Here is an 18,614-nt window from a genome sequence, read left to right on the forward strand (position 1 = left end):
ACTTTATTAATACCTTTATTAGTTTCACTTTTGAATGCCAGCCTTCACTCTCAAGCATATATTATCCAATTGAAGAAGGTGGCAAAAATTTCTTTTTTTTTTCTTAAGATTTTAGAGCAAAGTACTGTTTACTAGTTTTCCTTAGAAGGGAGTGGACAGGAGAAACACTTCTGATATATGAGGCGTCAAGTCCACCTTCTGTCCACTATACACTTTTCTTCTTAAACTGAACTATAAAAGAAGCAAAAGTTTCATTCACACCATTTTTGATTTCTTAATGTTGATCTAAATAGGAATGAAATGGATAGAACATCTTTTAAACTAAAGCTGTATACTATCTCAATATAAGAAGCGACTTCTTTAGAGGTAGTAGGTGTCCCAATCCTGGAGATTTTAAAGATCAGGTAGGGTGGGGCTTTGAGCAACCTGATCAAGCTGAAGATGTCCCTGCTCACTGCAAGGGGCTTAGACTAGGTGGCCTTTAAAGGTCCTTTCCAATCCAAACTATTACACTAGTAATAGTGTATTACATTTAGTAATCCCATTCCCCTGGGATACCACTCCAGTGTCTGACTGTGTTCAATCAGAATCTTGCCAGGTGCCCATTGCCCCTTGTGTTGTCCTTATGATTCTTTGTAAATATGGAGTCTCCATATTCTTTGTAGCCCCCCTTTAGGTACTGGAATATTGTAATAAGGTCTCATGTAGGGTGTTCTACATTACACCCTGAATTCTCCATTAATAAATCCATAATACACTGTAAAACGTAATGCTACAGAATCAAATCATCAACAGATACACTTTTGAAATAGTTAGGATGCATTTCATATTTTGCCACTAGGCAAGACTGCTATAACTAGAAAGTAAAACTCATGACTTAGTATGAATAACAGATCCACAACGAAAAATAGAAAAGATTTTCTTTTATTTAAGCTTGAAAAGAATATCTGTTGTGCATTCATACAGTATCATGAAATATGAGTTACTGCAACAGGAATCAGCTTAGACAGCTCATTAATCTTTGTCATACAAATATTGTGATCCCTCTATCTTTCCTCAACAATTTTTATGTGTTTGATTTAAGGATCAAAGAAATGATAACTATTTTCCATGACAGCTTGAGATACAATGTGTTCTGCAACATGACGAACAATTAAATTGTGATTTAATTTCCCTTATTATTTTATGGTAACATAACATTAACAAAATAAATATGCTCTGATTGTGCTATGTAGGCGAAGCCTTTACATTCATGCATTTGCTAAAACTAACCAGATTTCCACTAGTCTAAATAATCTGTACTGACACAGATTCTTTCACAGAACATAAAATTATGTCTCTACAGCACTCATTTTGTAATGATACCCACACTGGCTTTCATGGAGGTATCCTGTATACCAGAAGCAATGCAGCTGTTGTTGTCCTCCCAGATTATGTTAAGAGACTGTTAAATTAGCTCCAGTATTTGAGTCAGCTTGATCAGAATTTGGGTATTAGCAAGTTCCCCTATTTGGCTAAATGGAAATTTCTGATGGAAATTCCATTTTCATTACTTCAGGCAGACTTTTGTTCATGGCTTGAACATCTTGTAGCATACATATGATATAAACTATATGTAAACACATTTTTTATTTAGTTCTTATCATACCGAACACTGACAATCTGTGTTTGTGGCAATCTCTAAAGATCATGTCCCTTGATCAATTCAGAAGGCTGTGAAGAGGATCTATAATTCTTAGCATTTATTGTAGAGATGTTTCTGAGGTTTTTTGAGGGCATTCATTTTGGGCTGTACTCCCATTTTTCCACTTAGATAGAAAAACACCACAGAATGTGATGAAAGAAAAATCTATTTTCAATTGCAGCTCATGCCCATTGCCTCCTTTACTATCACTGAGAGCCACCAAAGGGAGTCTTGCTCAATTTTCTACATAATCTCCTATCAGGCACTTGAGGACAGAAGTAAGGTGTCCTCTTAGCCTTTCCTTCTTAAGGTCAAATTTACGCAGTTTCTCCTTGTACAGCATATGCTCCAGCTCCCATTAATCAACTTGGTGACCCTTCACTGGAAACACTGGACTGGCCAATCTTTTTCTAGTACAGACAGAACATAACTGGCCTTTTTCACTTCAGGGAACACTACTGACTAGTGTCACTTATCCTCCAAGACTAATATGGTTCCTTTGAGCTTAGTTCGTTGTTTTTTTTATTTGTTTGTTTACTTGGGGTTTTTTTTGTGGTTTTTGTTTGTTTGGTTTTGTGGTTTTAATTTTGTTTGTTTGCTTGTTTTTTTGAAGCTGGGGATGTTGGAGGTTTGGTTTTGCTCTTTTTTAGAGGGTGAGTGGGAGGCAGTCCCTGTCCCCACCTTCTTCTTCCAAGATGCTTTCCAGGCAATCAGATTCTGTGAGATTCTGCATGGTGCTATCTCAACCCAGGTGAGGACTTTCCTTTACCCTTGGTTGAACTTCCAGCTGCTTTTTTTACTTCTTTCAGTCCATTTCTCCAACCTGTGGAGGTCCCGATGCATAGTAGGCCTGCTGCCCAGGATATCAGTAAGATGCTTCTCCCATTTGTCATCAACTGCAAATGTCCCATGGATATGATACACCTATTTTGGAAATAAATAAAAGGAGTTGAATTTTTTTTTACTGATTCTGCCAGATAAGGATGTTAGCATAAGGGCATAGACAAGAAGTATAGACTGCTGCATCCTAAATACAAAAAAAATCTGCCTAAGAAAATGTGACCACATGCTGTGACCACATGCACCACGTAGATTTAAGTACAAATGGTACTACTAGATTTTCCATATTCTTTGATATCTGCATGTACTTGTAGCTTTATCAATATACAGTTAATGAAAACATTTTAGAACAAGCTTTCAATTGAAAATGACAACAGTTTTAAGTACTTTATTTTAATTCTTCTATGAGAAGATCTGAAGGTGTAACTGCTGTGAAATGCATAACTTCCTTAACTGTGAGATAAAAAGGAATATTTTTTCTATTGCACCACTGAAAATGTGAATTCTGGTAGCTAAAACTGTTTTAGCAGCTTTTTTTCAGGTCAAGTGTTATGAAAACAGTCACTGAGCAATAAACACACCGGATGCTCTGTCCTATAATCTTGCTACCTATAATTATACCTAATTTCACCAGTTCATTCCATAAGGAAAACTGTGAAAATAATCAGTAGTTTTCAATACCTTATAAAAACACATCTGGTCTCTTAAGAAAGGTCAGAACATTTTCACCCAGAGGAGTATCTGCTCATTTCAGGTGTTGTTAAATTAGTATGTTAACATACATCAGAACTATGCCTTTTTACCTACTCTTTCCCCAGCTCAATTTCCTTGGGTAGTTGGGACTAAAAAGCTAACATAAGCCACAGCAAGTATTGCAGGAAACAGCAACATTTAGAGCTACCTCTAGATAGTATGAAGATGTTGTATGGAGCTCCAATGTGTACACGGAGTGAACCCCCTGACGTATTCAGTACTCTCAACTTGATTAGTCAAATTCACTGTATGCTGAAAGGAGCATGAAAAGATTACTCAAAATTCTGTGTATTCATTTTTTTGCCCACTGAAGAATCAGAGTACTGACTAAGTGTCAGACAATTCTTCAAATTACAAAAAAAAAAATAAAAATAATCAAGTCACATATACACAGAGAGATGGATACACTAGTGGATGCTAAAATTACTGCAAATCTACATAAGCAAATACACTCTTTACAAAACCAATTTTACAAGTGCAAAGGGTTTAGCTTTTCTAAGGTTTCCTTACACAGCTCAGAGAAGAAGTGACAACCTCAAAATTGAAGAGGTCTGCTTTTCATACAGTTTAATGCTTCTCACCTGAGAAGTGGATGAACAACTCATGCAAAAAAGTTTTCTGTTCCTGGTTAAATGGTCCAAGTGACTGCTACTTTTTTAAACTGCAAAAGTAGTGAAAATAGTGAATGTCTGCCTTTCAAGGAGACAGGTTCTACCCCAACAAGCACACACATTCCAAATCATGACTGCAACAAAGCAATTGAAAAAAAAATTGCTTGATTACCAAGTTAGACAAAAAGCCCCCTCTTCCCACTCAAAAAAAAAAAAAAAAAAAAAAAATCCAAGCCCAAACTGTTTTTTCCAGACTTCTTGAGTTTTTTATTCAGTTAGTAAACCAGTATTCAGTTTCTATTTAAATATTATGTTAAAATCAGAAATCTGATTGCATGTATTAAACAAGAGCAAAAAAGAATACATTATTTCTGTTTTAAGTCACTCAAGATACAGTATTGATTAGTCCCTAATTCAGTATTCTTTGTGCATTTAATTCCTTGAGAAGGTGCCTGTAAGAGCACTAAAATTATATGGATGCAATGAAACTAACTTAACATTTCAGTTAAAATATTATAGAATCATAGAATATCAAGTTGGCAGGGACCTCCAATTTGAGGTCCGTGGTCCAACTTTTCCAATCCTATTGTTTATATGAGATGTCTCACCACCCTGTCAAGCTGAGGCTTAAAAGTTTCCAAAGTGAAGGATCTACCACTTTCCCTGGGATACCATTCCAATATCTGACTGTCCCCACAGTGAAAAATTGTTCTCTTTGTGTTCAGTTGGAATCACCAGGAGCAACTTGTGCCCATTGCTCTTTGTCTTGGCTCCGTGACTCCTTGTTAACAGGGAGTCTCCCTCTTCTTTGTGGCTCCCCTTTAAGTACTGAAACAAAATAACAAGGTCCCCCCTAAGCCTTCTCACATCTGAACAGTTTTCTCAGCCTCTCCTAATATGGCAGGTGCTCTAGTCCTCTGGACCCACTCCACATCCTTTTTGTGCAGCAGGGACCAAAACTGAACAAAACAAACATTCCATCTGCAGTCTGACAAGAGCTGAGTACAGTGAAATGATAAACTTCTTTATCTCTGCTGGTGATGCCCTTGTTGATGCAACCCAGCATCCTGTTAGTTTTCTTTCCTGCTGCAGCACACTGTTCGCTCATATTGAGCCTGTTATCCACCAAGACCCCCAGATCCCTTTCCACAGGGCTGCTCCTTAGTCAAGTGGATCCCAGTCCAAACCACAAGCCAGGGATATGTGTTGTCAGGTGCAAGACCTTGCACTTCTCTACATTGAGCTTCATAAAGTTCCTGTCAACCCACTTATCCAGTCTGTCTAAGTCCTCCTGGAGGGTGGCTCTCCCTTCTGGTGTGTCATCAGCAAACTTAATCACGGGTGCTCTTGATCCCAACATCCAGGTTGCTTATGAAGCTGTTAAACCCCATTGGGCAAAATATGAGGAATTCCACTTGTGACCTGTTGCCAGTTGGAGGAGGAACTGTTCACCATCACTTTCTGAGTAGGGTCTGTGCCATGGTTTAACGCTGGCCTGGCAATTAAACCAAATAACAGATGCTGTCTATTAATCCCCCTCTCCTCCCTGATAAAGAAAGGAGAGAGAATAAGGGAAAGAGACTTATGGGTTGAAAACTAAACTACACAACTTTAATGAAGCAGTAATGATAAATAGGGAAAAAAATTACTGATTATTTACAAATATACAGGAAAATTGATACCACGTTCCTCCCCCCTCTCCCCCATAACTCTCACATCACCACCGAGGCTGCAGGGCAGCCCTGGGAAAGTTCAGGCTGGACTCCTGGAGTCAGCAGCAGCCAGGAGCTGGAGACAGGAACACACAGATTCAGGCTGGCATGGATCAGGACCACAGGCAGATGAACAGATGGAATGCCGAAACAAACAGGGAAAAGGGAAGAAGGGGAAGCAGGAAGGGGTTTGACCCTCATGAACCCTCAAATTTATATTGAATATAATGTATATGGGATGGAATACTCTGGTCAATTTTGGTCATTTATCTTGTCCGTTTCTCCCTAAAGGAGGGTTGCAGGTGTGACCTCTTTACTCCTTTTCTCCTTCTTCAGAACTGAGCAGTGTCCTTGGTTCTGCACACCAGTCTCTAGCTGTAACTATAAGCATCAAACATTATCAGTTCCAGAAGCAGACACTGACTGAGAAACTTGCTGTTGATTTCAGCAAGTGCAGCTACTTACAAGAAACTTAGCTGAAAGCAAAATTACATGACAGAAAATCACCTTTATCCCGATCCAAATCAGGACAGTCTGTCAGCCAGTTCCCCACCCACCACAAAGACCACTTGCACAGATCAGCTGAAGGAGTATTTCCAACTGCAGAGAAACTTTATTTTACACTTGTGTTTTACTGAGATCTTTAATAAATAAACAGATGAATAACAATGAAAGGCTATTGTAATACAGTACTGTTTTTTTCACTTGCATACAATACATTTTCAGATACTGTGAATTCTAAGGCAGAAAGAAATACTCAAAACTCAAAATCCTTGAAGTATATAGTGATTAAGTAAGGAAGAACTGTACAAAAACACTATTAAATGTCATTAAAACATCTTTTGAACTAAGTGAAACTAAATTTGCTCTAGTAGTATCACCTCCAATACACCAGAAAATCTCTCTTCATACCAAGCCATCCACCCCTCATCACAATGAATTTAAAATCTTTACTAAGCATCTGAGAATCAGAAGATCGAGATAAGGATACATAAAACACAGTTTTGAAAAAACTCTAGTATGGATTATCCAGCACTCTTAGCACCTTGAACATTTTTCTGCATGACAATTATTTGTTAAATTGCAACCAATAAATTTAGATTATAACTCAGTGCTTCATTACTGGAAAAACAACACGGAAAAGATTTTTGTCATGGTTCTACTAAGCAGTTTTCTCTGGACTTTGGAAAAAAATAACAAACATGGAGTTAATCAACACAGTCAATAACTACAACTCTTTAAAAAAAAGATCCTGACAACCAGTCTCTTCCCCTGAATCTGTGTGTGAATCTTTTGTAAATGAAAAATAATCAATGGCAATTACCAATAATTTACTCCTTAGGATTGTTGAAAAATACTAAACAGAAATCTATCATGAATCCTCATTGATTAAAATGCTAAAGAGAAACACAACGTGGTAAATGTGAACCAGAATACAGGCCAAACTGTGGCCTCAGTTATGTCCTTGTAATCTCAGTGAAGCTACTATGACTAGCGTAGACATTTCAAGAAGATTTGGGCCTCAAATAGTCAGAGAAACTGTTGTTTCCCAGTTATGAATGATCTTTGTCTTATCACGCACTTGATATACTTTCCAAACTTTACTAAAAAAAAAAAAAAAAAAAAAAAAAAAAAAAAAAAAAAAATTAAAGCAAAATCCCTAGAGACATACAACATCTGTCTTTCTTCAGAATCAGGGCTATGAAGGGAACAGGTATTACATCCCCCCCTCTATGAGCAGACTTACTTGAGAATCTAAACCAAAACGAAACATGTACACACCCATGGAGACCAAAATGAACGAACATGGAGGTAGCTAAAGGAATAAGACTTTTCTGGTTTTTAACTAATCCAAATCCTAGAAGATATTTCTAAACATTCCATAGAAAGAGTAAAATTGGTTTGTTTTTTTACCACTGAATATGTAAGGAGCTATAGAATTTAAGAAATGATACATGCCCTTGCCTCATATTTACAGCTCCCTGCATCACATCTAGGTACAGTATTTGGATCAGTAGTAATGAAAGATGAATTTTTAAAGAGGACATTTCACAAAGAATGCACATTCTAATGACACATACCATGCTAATGTTGAAGATCCTTATCAGAGGGACATTTAAGACAGTAACATGCATATCCTAAAGTGTATATTTATTTATTTATTTATATTTATTACCTTCCTATATGAGGCATGCTCTTTCTCAGAGTACTGACATATTCTTGCACAACATTTGCTTGGACACTGCTCCCAGGCAAATGCAAAAAAGCTTAACACAGGATTGTAGGGGAATGCTGTCAAACACATATTCATCCCTTAGGAACAATGTAAACACACAATCCCTTAATAATATAAATTCTGATAAATCAAGTACTATAACAGAATTACAGCAATTCAGATTATCTTGTTCTCTCCCCAAAAGCCTGATTCTCTTAAGAACCTCTTAAAAGTCACTGTCACAATGGTAATTTTTTCCAGAACTTGTGAACCAGTCATACTAACTGGAAGAATAGATACCACCATATGCAATTATCTGAAGAGAGGAGGGTTCAGCATTGCAGAAAATCTTTGGTAGACTAACAGATGCAGAAAATTAAATCAGAAAACAGAGTGTATTTTAAAATCCACAATACTCTGAGTCATAGATGTTGGATGTTGAGTTTTGTTCTAAGTTCTAAAGACTATCCTAAAAATGTAAAAAAAACATATCCATTTTTGTCATCAGAAATATTTTTTATGATAAACAGCCAGTTCTGCTTTCAAAGGTAGATTCACGGGTTCAAGAAAAAACTAATCACTCTTGTGAACAGTACTGCCTTTGCTGTGAAAAAACACATAGCAGGTGCTGATAGAGAAAAAAAAAAAGAGAAAAGAATGTGTCTAGCAGTTTTACATATTGAAAAGGAAGTGATAAAACTGTTTTCAATTTCTATTTGTTTTAGTTAAAAAATCCAAAATTCTGATAGACAAATATTTTTATCTTGCATATAGGTGATAAGGCCCTTCAGTCTTTAGTCAGCTGTACATTTTAAATGCAGTTATTCCAGGCTTTTAGTCTAGAATGAGCAAAACCACTAAAGCAACAAACTGAGAATATTAAGCAATATCTCAACACCACCATACTGGGCTCACATTATTTAATATGAGATGATAACATGGATGATGGAAGGATGCACCAGAGACTGCTTTCATTATCATTTATTTGACTAATGCCAAGAATAATGACACTGGGGAGTGTTCAAGAAGTCAGTTGGTGCTGGAACTCCAAGGTAGCAATGCATCTCCAGCTGCTCAGACTGGCCAAACAGAAGGGGCATCTGTACTGATCATACACAGCAAACAGGCTCACTACACCAAGCAATGGTTTATCTTGATGTTTTGGTAGTAAACTGCTAGTTGTTTCTACTGCTATTAAGGAAAAAAATAATCTATAAAAAGTGTGTATACATATACACACACACTATATATATATATATGTATTTAAGTAGCTTCTGTTAGATAGTGTGTGGTTTAAGGAGGGAAAACAAACCCACCACAACACCTGCTTGTTGGCAAATTACTTTACAACAGTTTTCCAATAGAAACTAGTCATCTGACCCTGCATAGCAGTGTATTTTCCCCATGAAAATGTCAGAAATCATACCATATTTTAACGAGACTGGAGGTAAAACAGTTTGCATATGTGTAAGTCTTTCTACATCACACAGTTACTGAAAAAAAATGTAGGAAGTAGCATTTCAGCTGTTGGTATTCCATCTCTTTCTAAAACTCACCCACTTGGGAAATTGCATAAGCCACAAATAAAATTACTGAGATCATGTATGACTTGAGAGGATAGACACATCCACATTCACAACCATTTCAAATTAAAACAAAAAACCCCCAGCCACCCTACCTTCCCCTGAAATCTTAACAAAAATCCCCTTCTGGCCAAGCAATTTACAACAAAATCTATGATCTACATGATTTTTCTTCAGTGTCTCTGATACACACAAGACTGTCACCCATGAACAGCAAACAACCTTATACACTTCTTTGATTATCACTCAGATGATAAAAAGGTTCCTTTACACTTATAATCATGGAAATTCAAAGTTACCATCTGTCAGCCATCTAACTTTATGTGTATTAAAAACAAGGCCACGTTCTATTCAACAGAACTAGCTGGTCATTTGACTTAAACTCTTTACTTCTGATTATTCACATTTTCAGAAGAAAATTTGGCTCCTATCATGTATTTAGATGTCTTTATTCGTATTTGCATGATAAAGGAAGCCTTTACCTGAGTTTTTGATGACATATTTATTCCAACATAAGGGAAATAAAAATAGAAAAAGCTAAAGACATTCATTAAGCTTTCAACAACTGGTAGAAGAAAAATCATCCCATTTGCTGCTTCTGTTTTGGGGTAAGGGCAGCGAGGAGACTCTCAAGAAGTCCATAGGAGAGAAGATATGAGATGTTACTTTTATTTTCTCAAGTACAAACAATCAAAACTAAAACATCTGAATTACATTTTATCATCTCAATGGACATTTGCAATCATATCAACCTTCAACATAACCAGACATAAAAAAGGCACAAATATCTCTTCCAGGATGGTTCTGCTCTTTTACAGGCTTTAAAATTCTAGTAAGAATAATTTCAGTTATCAAAGACTTAGAGAAAAAAAAAAAAACACATGAAGATGGTCCAGTGCTGCAACTGGATGTCTGTGCCTATGCTGAGCTTCATTGCTGCACTTCTAATTGTGCCAGCAGTATCTTGCTCTGCACTTCATCATTCAGCAGTCACTGCCTTCAGTTTTTTTACCTTTAAGATCTTCACCTCCTGTCCTAGCAATCTGACTGAAGTTGAATCCAAATAGTAATCCCTTGATTCATTGATGGTATTGTTCTGCTGTTTAAAAAAAAAACAAAACCAAAAAAACCAAACAAAACAAAGGAGCCCCCCCCCCAAAAAAAACCCAAAAAAACAAAAAACAAAAAAGAAACCAAAAACCAACCACAAGCTGAGGGTTCAATTACAGAGGGCAGTTCCATTGCTCCAGGGGGGTGGAGAAACCTACAAACTGTGAATCAGAGTTACAATTTGCCTCCTATTTTTCTTCTTCCATAAAATCATTGATATATCCCCCTCACCAGCACCCCTACACTTAATTATATACTAAGGCATGTATAATTAATTAATTATACATGCTCTGATACAGCTGCACTGGCTGTAACACTGGGAGGGAAAAAGCTGAGCTTACCACCTGTGCAGGAGGGGAAATAATAGCTCTATTGAGGGTGCGTTTGCCTTCCTTGCTGTACTGTTCTTAGCTTATTCCTTTAAAACCATAGAAAGAAAACATAAAAAAGGAGGAAAAGATAGAAAGCAAGTACTTTTTCCAGGAGTTCTTCTTGATTTTACTGGCCTTCAGATTAGAACTTTCGTTTTGAAATAATGTGTAGATGTAAAACTGTTTTTTTCAGTCAGGATATGCATTTTCTCTCAAGGGGATGTCTGACAATCTGTTAACACAGTGTATAATGGAGAGGGTAGGGGGCAGATCACAGGCCAGATTGTTAGCTGGTATAAAAGAGGTGTTAATGCCATTGACTTTAATAGGGCTACGTCAATATCCACCAGCTTAAGATTCTCTGTATCACAGCCCATGGACCACTTGCGGCTTGCAAAGCCTTTGTATTCACTCCACAAAGGGACTTTTTAATTGTGGCTATACTTGACAGAATCATAAAAATCTACTATTATCAGTTTACCCAGTGATTCTCTGGCATTCCTAAGGATTAACATCTCTCCTTGGAAGCACACTGAGTTGTGAGAAAACCTTCTCAGCTAAATCGAAGTTAAATTCAGAGGTGACCATTGGGAACATTCATTAAAACATTTATATTGTGATAACTCGTTTTGGAACCACGCTGTCCCAAATTATTAGCAACAAAATTTAGCTGTGAAGATCTCACTTTTAAGTAAATTAAGAAAATATGTTGATTTTTTTAAAGTAACTTTTGATATGAAGTATATCATCTTACAGTTTTCAGACAAAAAGGAACATAGGTCATGTAAATTTTTTAATGTGCTCTGAGGCTGATGTCTTATTTATCAAGAGTTCCAGCATGAACAAAACTGGGAATTCCTCCTCTCTATACTAATCGTTAAGTTTATTAAAATATAGAAATTATCTAACATGTTTTTTTCTGTTGAATGGAGATTTCCACTGTTCATTTGTGAGAGAAAGATAACCTTGCTCTAGAAAAACTAATAGAAAAAAACCCTTATTGTGTTTATGGAACTGGGGCTGCAATAGCTTCTCTGGAGTGTGAATGTATGCCACATTTTCTTATTCTACTTCAAGCATAGTGCTCTCAATAATAGGAACTTAGCAGACAGTACCATTTTCTAAATTCTCTGTGCAAGTTCTCAGTCCATTTCAGATTATAAATATAGATAATAAAAAAAATGCATTTTTTTCATAAATAACTGTTTCTTTGTGGCTAAAAACCTTCAGTGCCTGAAGATTTATCCTACAATCCCTCACATGCAAGAAGTAAAAACTTCTTTCTTCTCCAACTAAAAGCTGTATCTGCATGTGTAAGGCTTAGGGAACAGCTGGGCTGCTGAGAAAATACCAAATATTGTGCAAGCTGGCAACATCAAAACTGTTTACACTGGAACAACTTTTCCCCAAGAGGTGGGTGCACTTTGGCAGTCAGTGAAATGATCTCCAGATATCCGTCACTCCCATTTCTGTAGAGATATTCAACTAATAAGTACCAAATTTTGGCTACAGAACATACACATTTCAAAAGCTGACATCAGTGGGGAACAGATAATCCTCTGAAGGCAGAATGAGTCAATAAATCTGTTGAACACTGTAAAAGTTGCACAAATTTCTTGGGTAATGTGGCAAAAATATTAAAATGGCAAAACTTCACTATCATTAACAACAGTGTTATCTGGACATAATAACAAGAAAAAATTGTGATTTTATTACAAAACTGTTAAAAATCCCTGCAATTATATTTTCATCAAAGCTGTTTTTGAGATATCTAGTGTTAACCAAACTATCTCTAGAGACTAGTCCATTTTCCTTTCTCCCTTTAGCACTAGGGCTCTGCTGATGGAGTTATTCCTGCTGTAGCAGTGCTGATGTTTAATACACCAGAAAAAAGAGAATCTCTTTCTTCTTTCTCAGTGTGTGTCTATTGTAAATAATTAGTATGCACAGCTATATTTCTCTCAGAAATTGTGTCCAGTGTTCCAATTCAGAATGAAAATTTAGCACAAAAATCCTAATTGTGTTCCTGTCTATTATTCTTTCTTTGTACATCACTGGCATTTATCTCAACTGAGTAAACATAAGATGATGGCCAGTGAAATTTTGAAGCACCTAAAGTACTTGGATTCTAACATCAATAAAAATTTAGAAACATTTAGCTGTAAACTCCACAGTTAGCACTGAATTTCTTCAAATTTTACTGCTTAACACAAAAAACTTTTTTTTTTTTTTTTTTTTTTTTTTTAAATTCAGGGTATACTCTCTTCCTCTTCTACCAGCAGAACACATTAGCTAATTTGGTATTTCAGTAAAGAAACTAAAACCAATTAAACAAAGAAAGTTACACATTTACACACATATAAGATTGTGTAACAAATTAGAATTTTACCTTTCCAGTCTGTTTTACTTTGAATCTGTTTTACTTTGATTGACTGTGCAGGTAAAAGAATTATTAAGAACATCTGGATGAAAACTTGAGCATAAATATTGATCTTCTGTTTAACTTACTACTCTGTTGTAACATGCATATATAACATTTTCATGGTCAAAGACAACAATAAAACCTGTCACAAATTGAAAACTTGAGTAAACTTGAGTTTTGGATGGAGTCAAACCATTCAAAACACTTACCTAAGATGAAAGCAATTTACTCCATTTCTCAAAAAAAAAAAAAGCTTTTTCTATAGAAAATTAAATTCTATCCCATTTTATGCTTTTTTCAAACTAGTAAAAAACTAAGTGGAATTAACTATGGAAACTAATGAACTATATTTAAACTTCTTACTTTATGCAATTAAAATACTAATAAGAACATTAAAGCCTGCTTGAACAAATGCAAAACATAAGTAAAAAAAAAAAATTCTCAATTGTATTCTAAATCAAGCTATCCCTAAGGAATTTGAATGCTGTGTGAAAGAGTATTAATAAAGAAAAAAGTAGTAGTCAGTGAAAGCTTTCATGACTTTAAGGAATTTACAACAGAGAAACCACTCAAAAAAAACCCCACAAAAGAATTGGAGTTTGAAAAATTTTTTTCCCTTCTGTGATAAAAATAAGATTCCAAGCACCAATGCTGAGTCAAATTATCCATCTATACTTGTGCAATAGAACATTTATACTTCTCATCTATCCAGACTTTTTTAAAAATGAAGTTTTTAAGAGCCTGTCTAGCTCAGTTCAGAAATCTGCATCTCCGTTTTCCTCTTACAGGTGTTTATCAATTAATAATTTAGTGGGTAGATGAATGCGTGCAGTAGGACATTCTTCCAGAACACAGGGCATTACAAACAACCTCATAATTCCTGTTATCTCCATCCTTTCAACTACTCCTGTTCCAAAGAGTTATTTATTTATTTGTTTGTTTGTTTAAGAAAGACTTCTTTTCCTGTTGTTAAGTCTTTCTTGCCTCTTGAGCATGCACCATTACTTAAGTGGAATTCTTTAACCAAAGCCTCCACTATTTCTCCCTTGTGAGAAGTCTCACTGTTTTTGTGACTTGTGCTTTCTCCCAGTTAATCTTCCTCAAATGCAAGTTTGCACTCTCCAAGGCAAATAAATCTTGATTTAATGATAGCTACCTGGTTAAATGGAATAGGTTTAGCTGTTCATAAACATTTTTGACATGACCACTAGCATGTTATAGGCTCTGCTGAACACTCTTTATATGACTTTTACTCTAAATAGTAAATACATGACTGCAGGGAAAAGAAGTAATGTTCTATTCTGATTCTATTCAAGCTTTTTCATATTTAGATGACTAAAACATCTGATGTGTATCTTTCAAGGAAGATCAGAAGATCTTATGTGAAGATGTCTAAAACCATGTCTAAAACCATGTCTGAGAACTAACAAGTGGTCCAGCACCTTAGGTTTCTGCTCCTGCATTTATTTCTTTACAGCCATTATTTTTTTCTTGCTCTGTGTAATTCTTAGATAGTAATTTTCTTACACAAAGTTATTACACAATAGCTTATGGGAATACATTATCTCTGTAAATGATGAAGTTTCCATATTCCTGGGATGGAACCAGTGCTGTGGCATCCCTTTCCAGCTCATTGAAATCCCCTGACTATCCTTACATGGGAATTTTCAGACTTGTAAGACCAGAAATAGGCCATTCTCCACATTAATGACTTTTCTTTTACGTGTCTTTTAAGCAAGAATGAATGATGTAACCTGTCTTAAAATTTGCCCCACTTGCCTCCCTGTCAACATCTGATAAACCCAAGATTCTTGTTATATGGCAACAGAGCTCTGTAAGAGCATATACAATCAGAAGTGGGACAGCTAGACAGAAAGCACCAAAAAAAGCTCATTCAAATAGAAGACCCTGCCTGTGTTCAGCTGGCTGTGACTCCTTCCATGAACCACTATAAAGATGGGGTAATCCTGAGAACTTCTGAGTGAGCTGTGTATCAGTCCTGTAATTATGAAGAATGATAGTAACTCAGTCTAGTGTAAATACTTTTCAAACCAAAACATTACTGAGGTTCAGATATGCATTAAACATTTATGAACCTCACATTTTTTCTGATGGAGACTGATAGCTAAAAAAAAAGATAAGGAATCTTGGTCAGCTCACAAAACTGACCCTGAAATAGTCTGAACTCAGCACAGACTGCAGGAGTCAATGCAATCGCCAGGTTCTGTGCAGCAGAAATTCCACACTTAAGCTCTGCTGTCAATTAGATGGGTCCCCCTGTAATGGTGTGTCTTCTGTCAAACGTTTCTGAATAGACTCTTGTTCCATTTGCTAGTTTCCTGGGGGAGCTTTATCACAGTTCAGATGTATGGTAACCTGATAAGCCTTCATTTAGCACCCTTCTATCACTATTTAACCTTAACATCCATCTAGGGACTACTGTCAAAATGGCAGCTTTTTGTGGTGATGGAGTGCTCACCAGTGGTTAAAGCAGATTAACCAAATGTTTTTGTTACAAAATAGAGCCTGCATCCCACAGTCTTGCAAAATCCTTGCTAACAGGAATTTCATAATCTAAAAGGCTAACTGTTCATATATGATAAGGTTTCTAAGAGCATAGAAGTCTCATAACAAAACAATTCTCTGAGAAAGGCATGTGTATGGTGTCAGTATTACAGTCAGATAATGCTTTAACTGAGCTATACATATATTTATCTCTTGACAGTAAGAAAATAGGTTATTTAAATCATGCTTTAGAAATTCAGTTATTTTATGCAAGAAGGAAACTACCAGTGTTTCAGGTTAGTGTATTTATTCTAGTGTTACTTAAGCCTAAATAGGAAAGCCTATAACCTTTAACAGATGTAAGATTAAATATAGGTAAAAATGTATAGCTAGAAACCTCTAACTGATTTAATACAAAACTATTAAAAAGTTGCTAATCTATCAGTGAGTGGTGCAAGATCAATTATAAGAAAAAGCTGCTTCACAGAAGCATCAGGCTCATTGTCTTCAATCTTTTTTCACTCAAAAGTACTAATTAAACATCTGTTAACTTTTATGTAAACAACAGATTATCTATATATATAAATATAACACATATGTTTATTTTTTAAAAATCTGTTTACTCAGTTTATTCTGTTTTGAGGTTGTCTGGTTTTTGGGTTTTTTTTTAAATCTTTCTGCTGCTCCAGGTGCATTCTGTACTTGACTGCTGCATATACATCTAGGTTATGTCATTCTGACATGACGTGTTGACCAGTACTTCATTCCACACACCAGCTGGATTTCACTAAACCCAGTAAGCATTTGCTGCAACTTAAAAATTACAAATAATACTCAATCCTTTATTTATCCGTAAGTAGACACATCTGTGTTTGTAGGTGAGCCACAGTGTTAGAAGTTAACAGGGATAAGCAAGGACACAAGACTTCAAAATTCAAAACTAAAATCTGGCTTTTGTTTAATAAGAGGCAACTGTTAAAAAACAATTTTATCATTTTCTTGTGGTTAGGAGATCTATTCAAGGAGACAAAAAAGCATATCAGAATCTAGGAACTTTCCATGGAATTCAGTGTGGTTTTTGATGTTCTGGTGAAAATGTCTTTGGTGAAAATTTACCTTCAGGAGTACAAAACTAATGCACGAAGTTGTATAGGACCTAAAGTATTAATTCAACTTAAACAAGGAGATTGCAACTAAAAGTTTTCTACTTTAACCTGCTTTACCTATGCCTCTTTACAGAAGGTATACCGTCACACAGGTGACATGTCAAAACAAAGTGAAACATTTATGTACCAGAGACATGAGTTTGTAAGGTTGATTAGTTCGACTAATTTAGAAAAATTTAGAATCAAGATGAATCTGCTTTGGGTATGATGAATCTCAGCAGTGTCTTGTTCTGTTGTTAGTCAGATAAAGTGCTCATGTAGCTGATGTTGTTTATGAATATAAAATATAATATATAAAAATAATGTAAACATTTACTTAATGTGATTTAAGTCTATGACATTTCAGAATAACACGTTTTGGTTTTTTTTTTTGAACCAAGTTTTAATATGTTTCAAATCATTCTACAAAGTTTTGTTAGAAAACAGACAAACATTTTATCATAACACTGATTCTTTGATGTAAAATTTGTTCTTCAGGCTCTTGAACTCCATTATAGTTATAAAATAAAATATCTACTTTTAAGCACTGTTTAATGAGTGAGTACAAGGGGTTTTAGCTAACTTTTAAAGTATGATTGCTTTGATCTTTTAGCTGTAGTCCTGTGGAAATGACAGCTTACAAACACACACAAGGAAGCACTCAGATTGAGACCTACTGAGAAATATTAAGGAATAAGAGTTATTCTTTGGCTTCAGGAGACATACCATACCACTTTATATTAAGACACAGAACTCAGACTTGTGTCCTGATAATTCCAATTAAAAACAGAGTTACCTGCAGTCAAAATAATAAACCTATGCCCTTATCACATTAGATGAAACTAGATTTGTTTGCCATCATCTGAGAATCCTATCATGTTCTAAATAGAAAGTGGAGACTTTTGTACTCCTATTAAATATTTTATCAAGGACATAATACAAACAGATGGAAAAAGTAGAAGACATCAACTCATATTGCAGTGAAGGCCACTGAAAAGTGATTTTCTACTTTGATCAACAATCACAGCATTTGAGAATTGGTCTCACAACTAAATCAATTAAATCTATCTAAAGTTTTCCTTAATTATCTTGAAATCTTATGCATCATATAAAATTTAATTGGCAGAAAAATCTGGACAACTGTTTAATTCTTTTGTTTTTTCCATTGCCCTTGTGGGCAAAGGATCAAAGGATTACTCACAGGAAAATTTTCACTTCTCTGTATGAAGTCATATTTTTAGAGCTCTGCAATGGAAGTACAGCAGTTTCAGCATGATATTTAACATTAAATATTAATACAAATGAAAAACATTGATTGACATTTATATGCTTTTGGAAGTTTAGCCTTTTTAGGTAGGGCCTTTTAGTCATCAAAGTAAAATAAAGGTGCTTGCAGTTCAGAGATTTTACTCATCAACAGCTTCAGCAGTCACTAAGAACTCCAGGTTATGGGAAATGAAACCCAAGTAATTCATGGTCACAATGTCTAAATGAGATTTGTATGAATAAGTCTTAAATGTCATCTGTGTTCCAAACATTCTTCTCAGTTTTATAATTCTGAGATTTTCTTTCTGGTAAGATTCTTGCGGTATCGCTACTTCACTCATTTGTCATATATAGCTGACATTATTGCTATTTTTATGTGACTATGCAAAACCACTGT

The 18,614-nt window shown here is 35.5% G+C and overlaps 1 long non-coding RNA gene across 2 annotated transcripts in view; it reads right to left on the minus strand.

Annotated features, from left to right (window-relative positions):
* Window positions 1–18,614, minus strand: part of LOC139800106 (uncharacterized) — an 84,315-nt gene that overhangs the window by 49,268 nt on the left and 16,433 nt on the right. For both annotated transcript variants that reach the window (XR_011728496.1, XR_011729270.1), the window contains exon 2: window positions 3,859–3,938. This is a non-coding gene — a long non-coding RNA (uncharacterized lncRNA). The remainder of the gene's footprint in view (window positions 1–3,858; window positions 3,939–18,614) is intronic.

This window comes from Heliangelus exortis, chromosome 1, assembly GCF_036169615.1.
Source record: "Heliangelus exortis chromosome 1, bHelExo1.hap1, whole genome shotgun sequence".
In the NCBI taxonomy this organism is placed as follows: Eukaryota; Metazoa; Chordata; class Aves; order Apodiformes; family Trochilidae; genus Heliangelus; species Heliangelus exortis.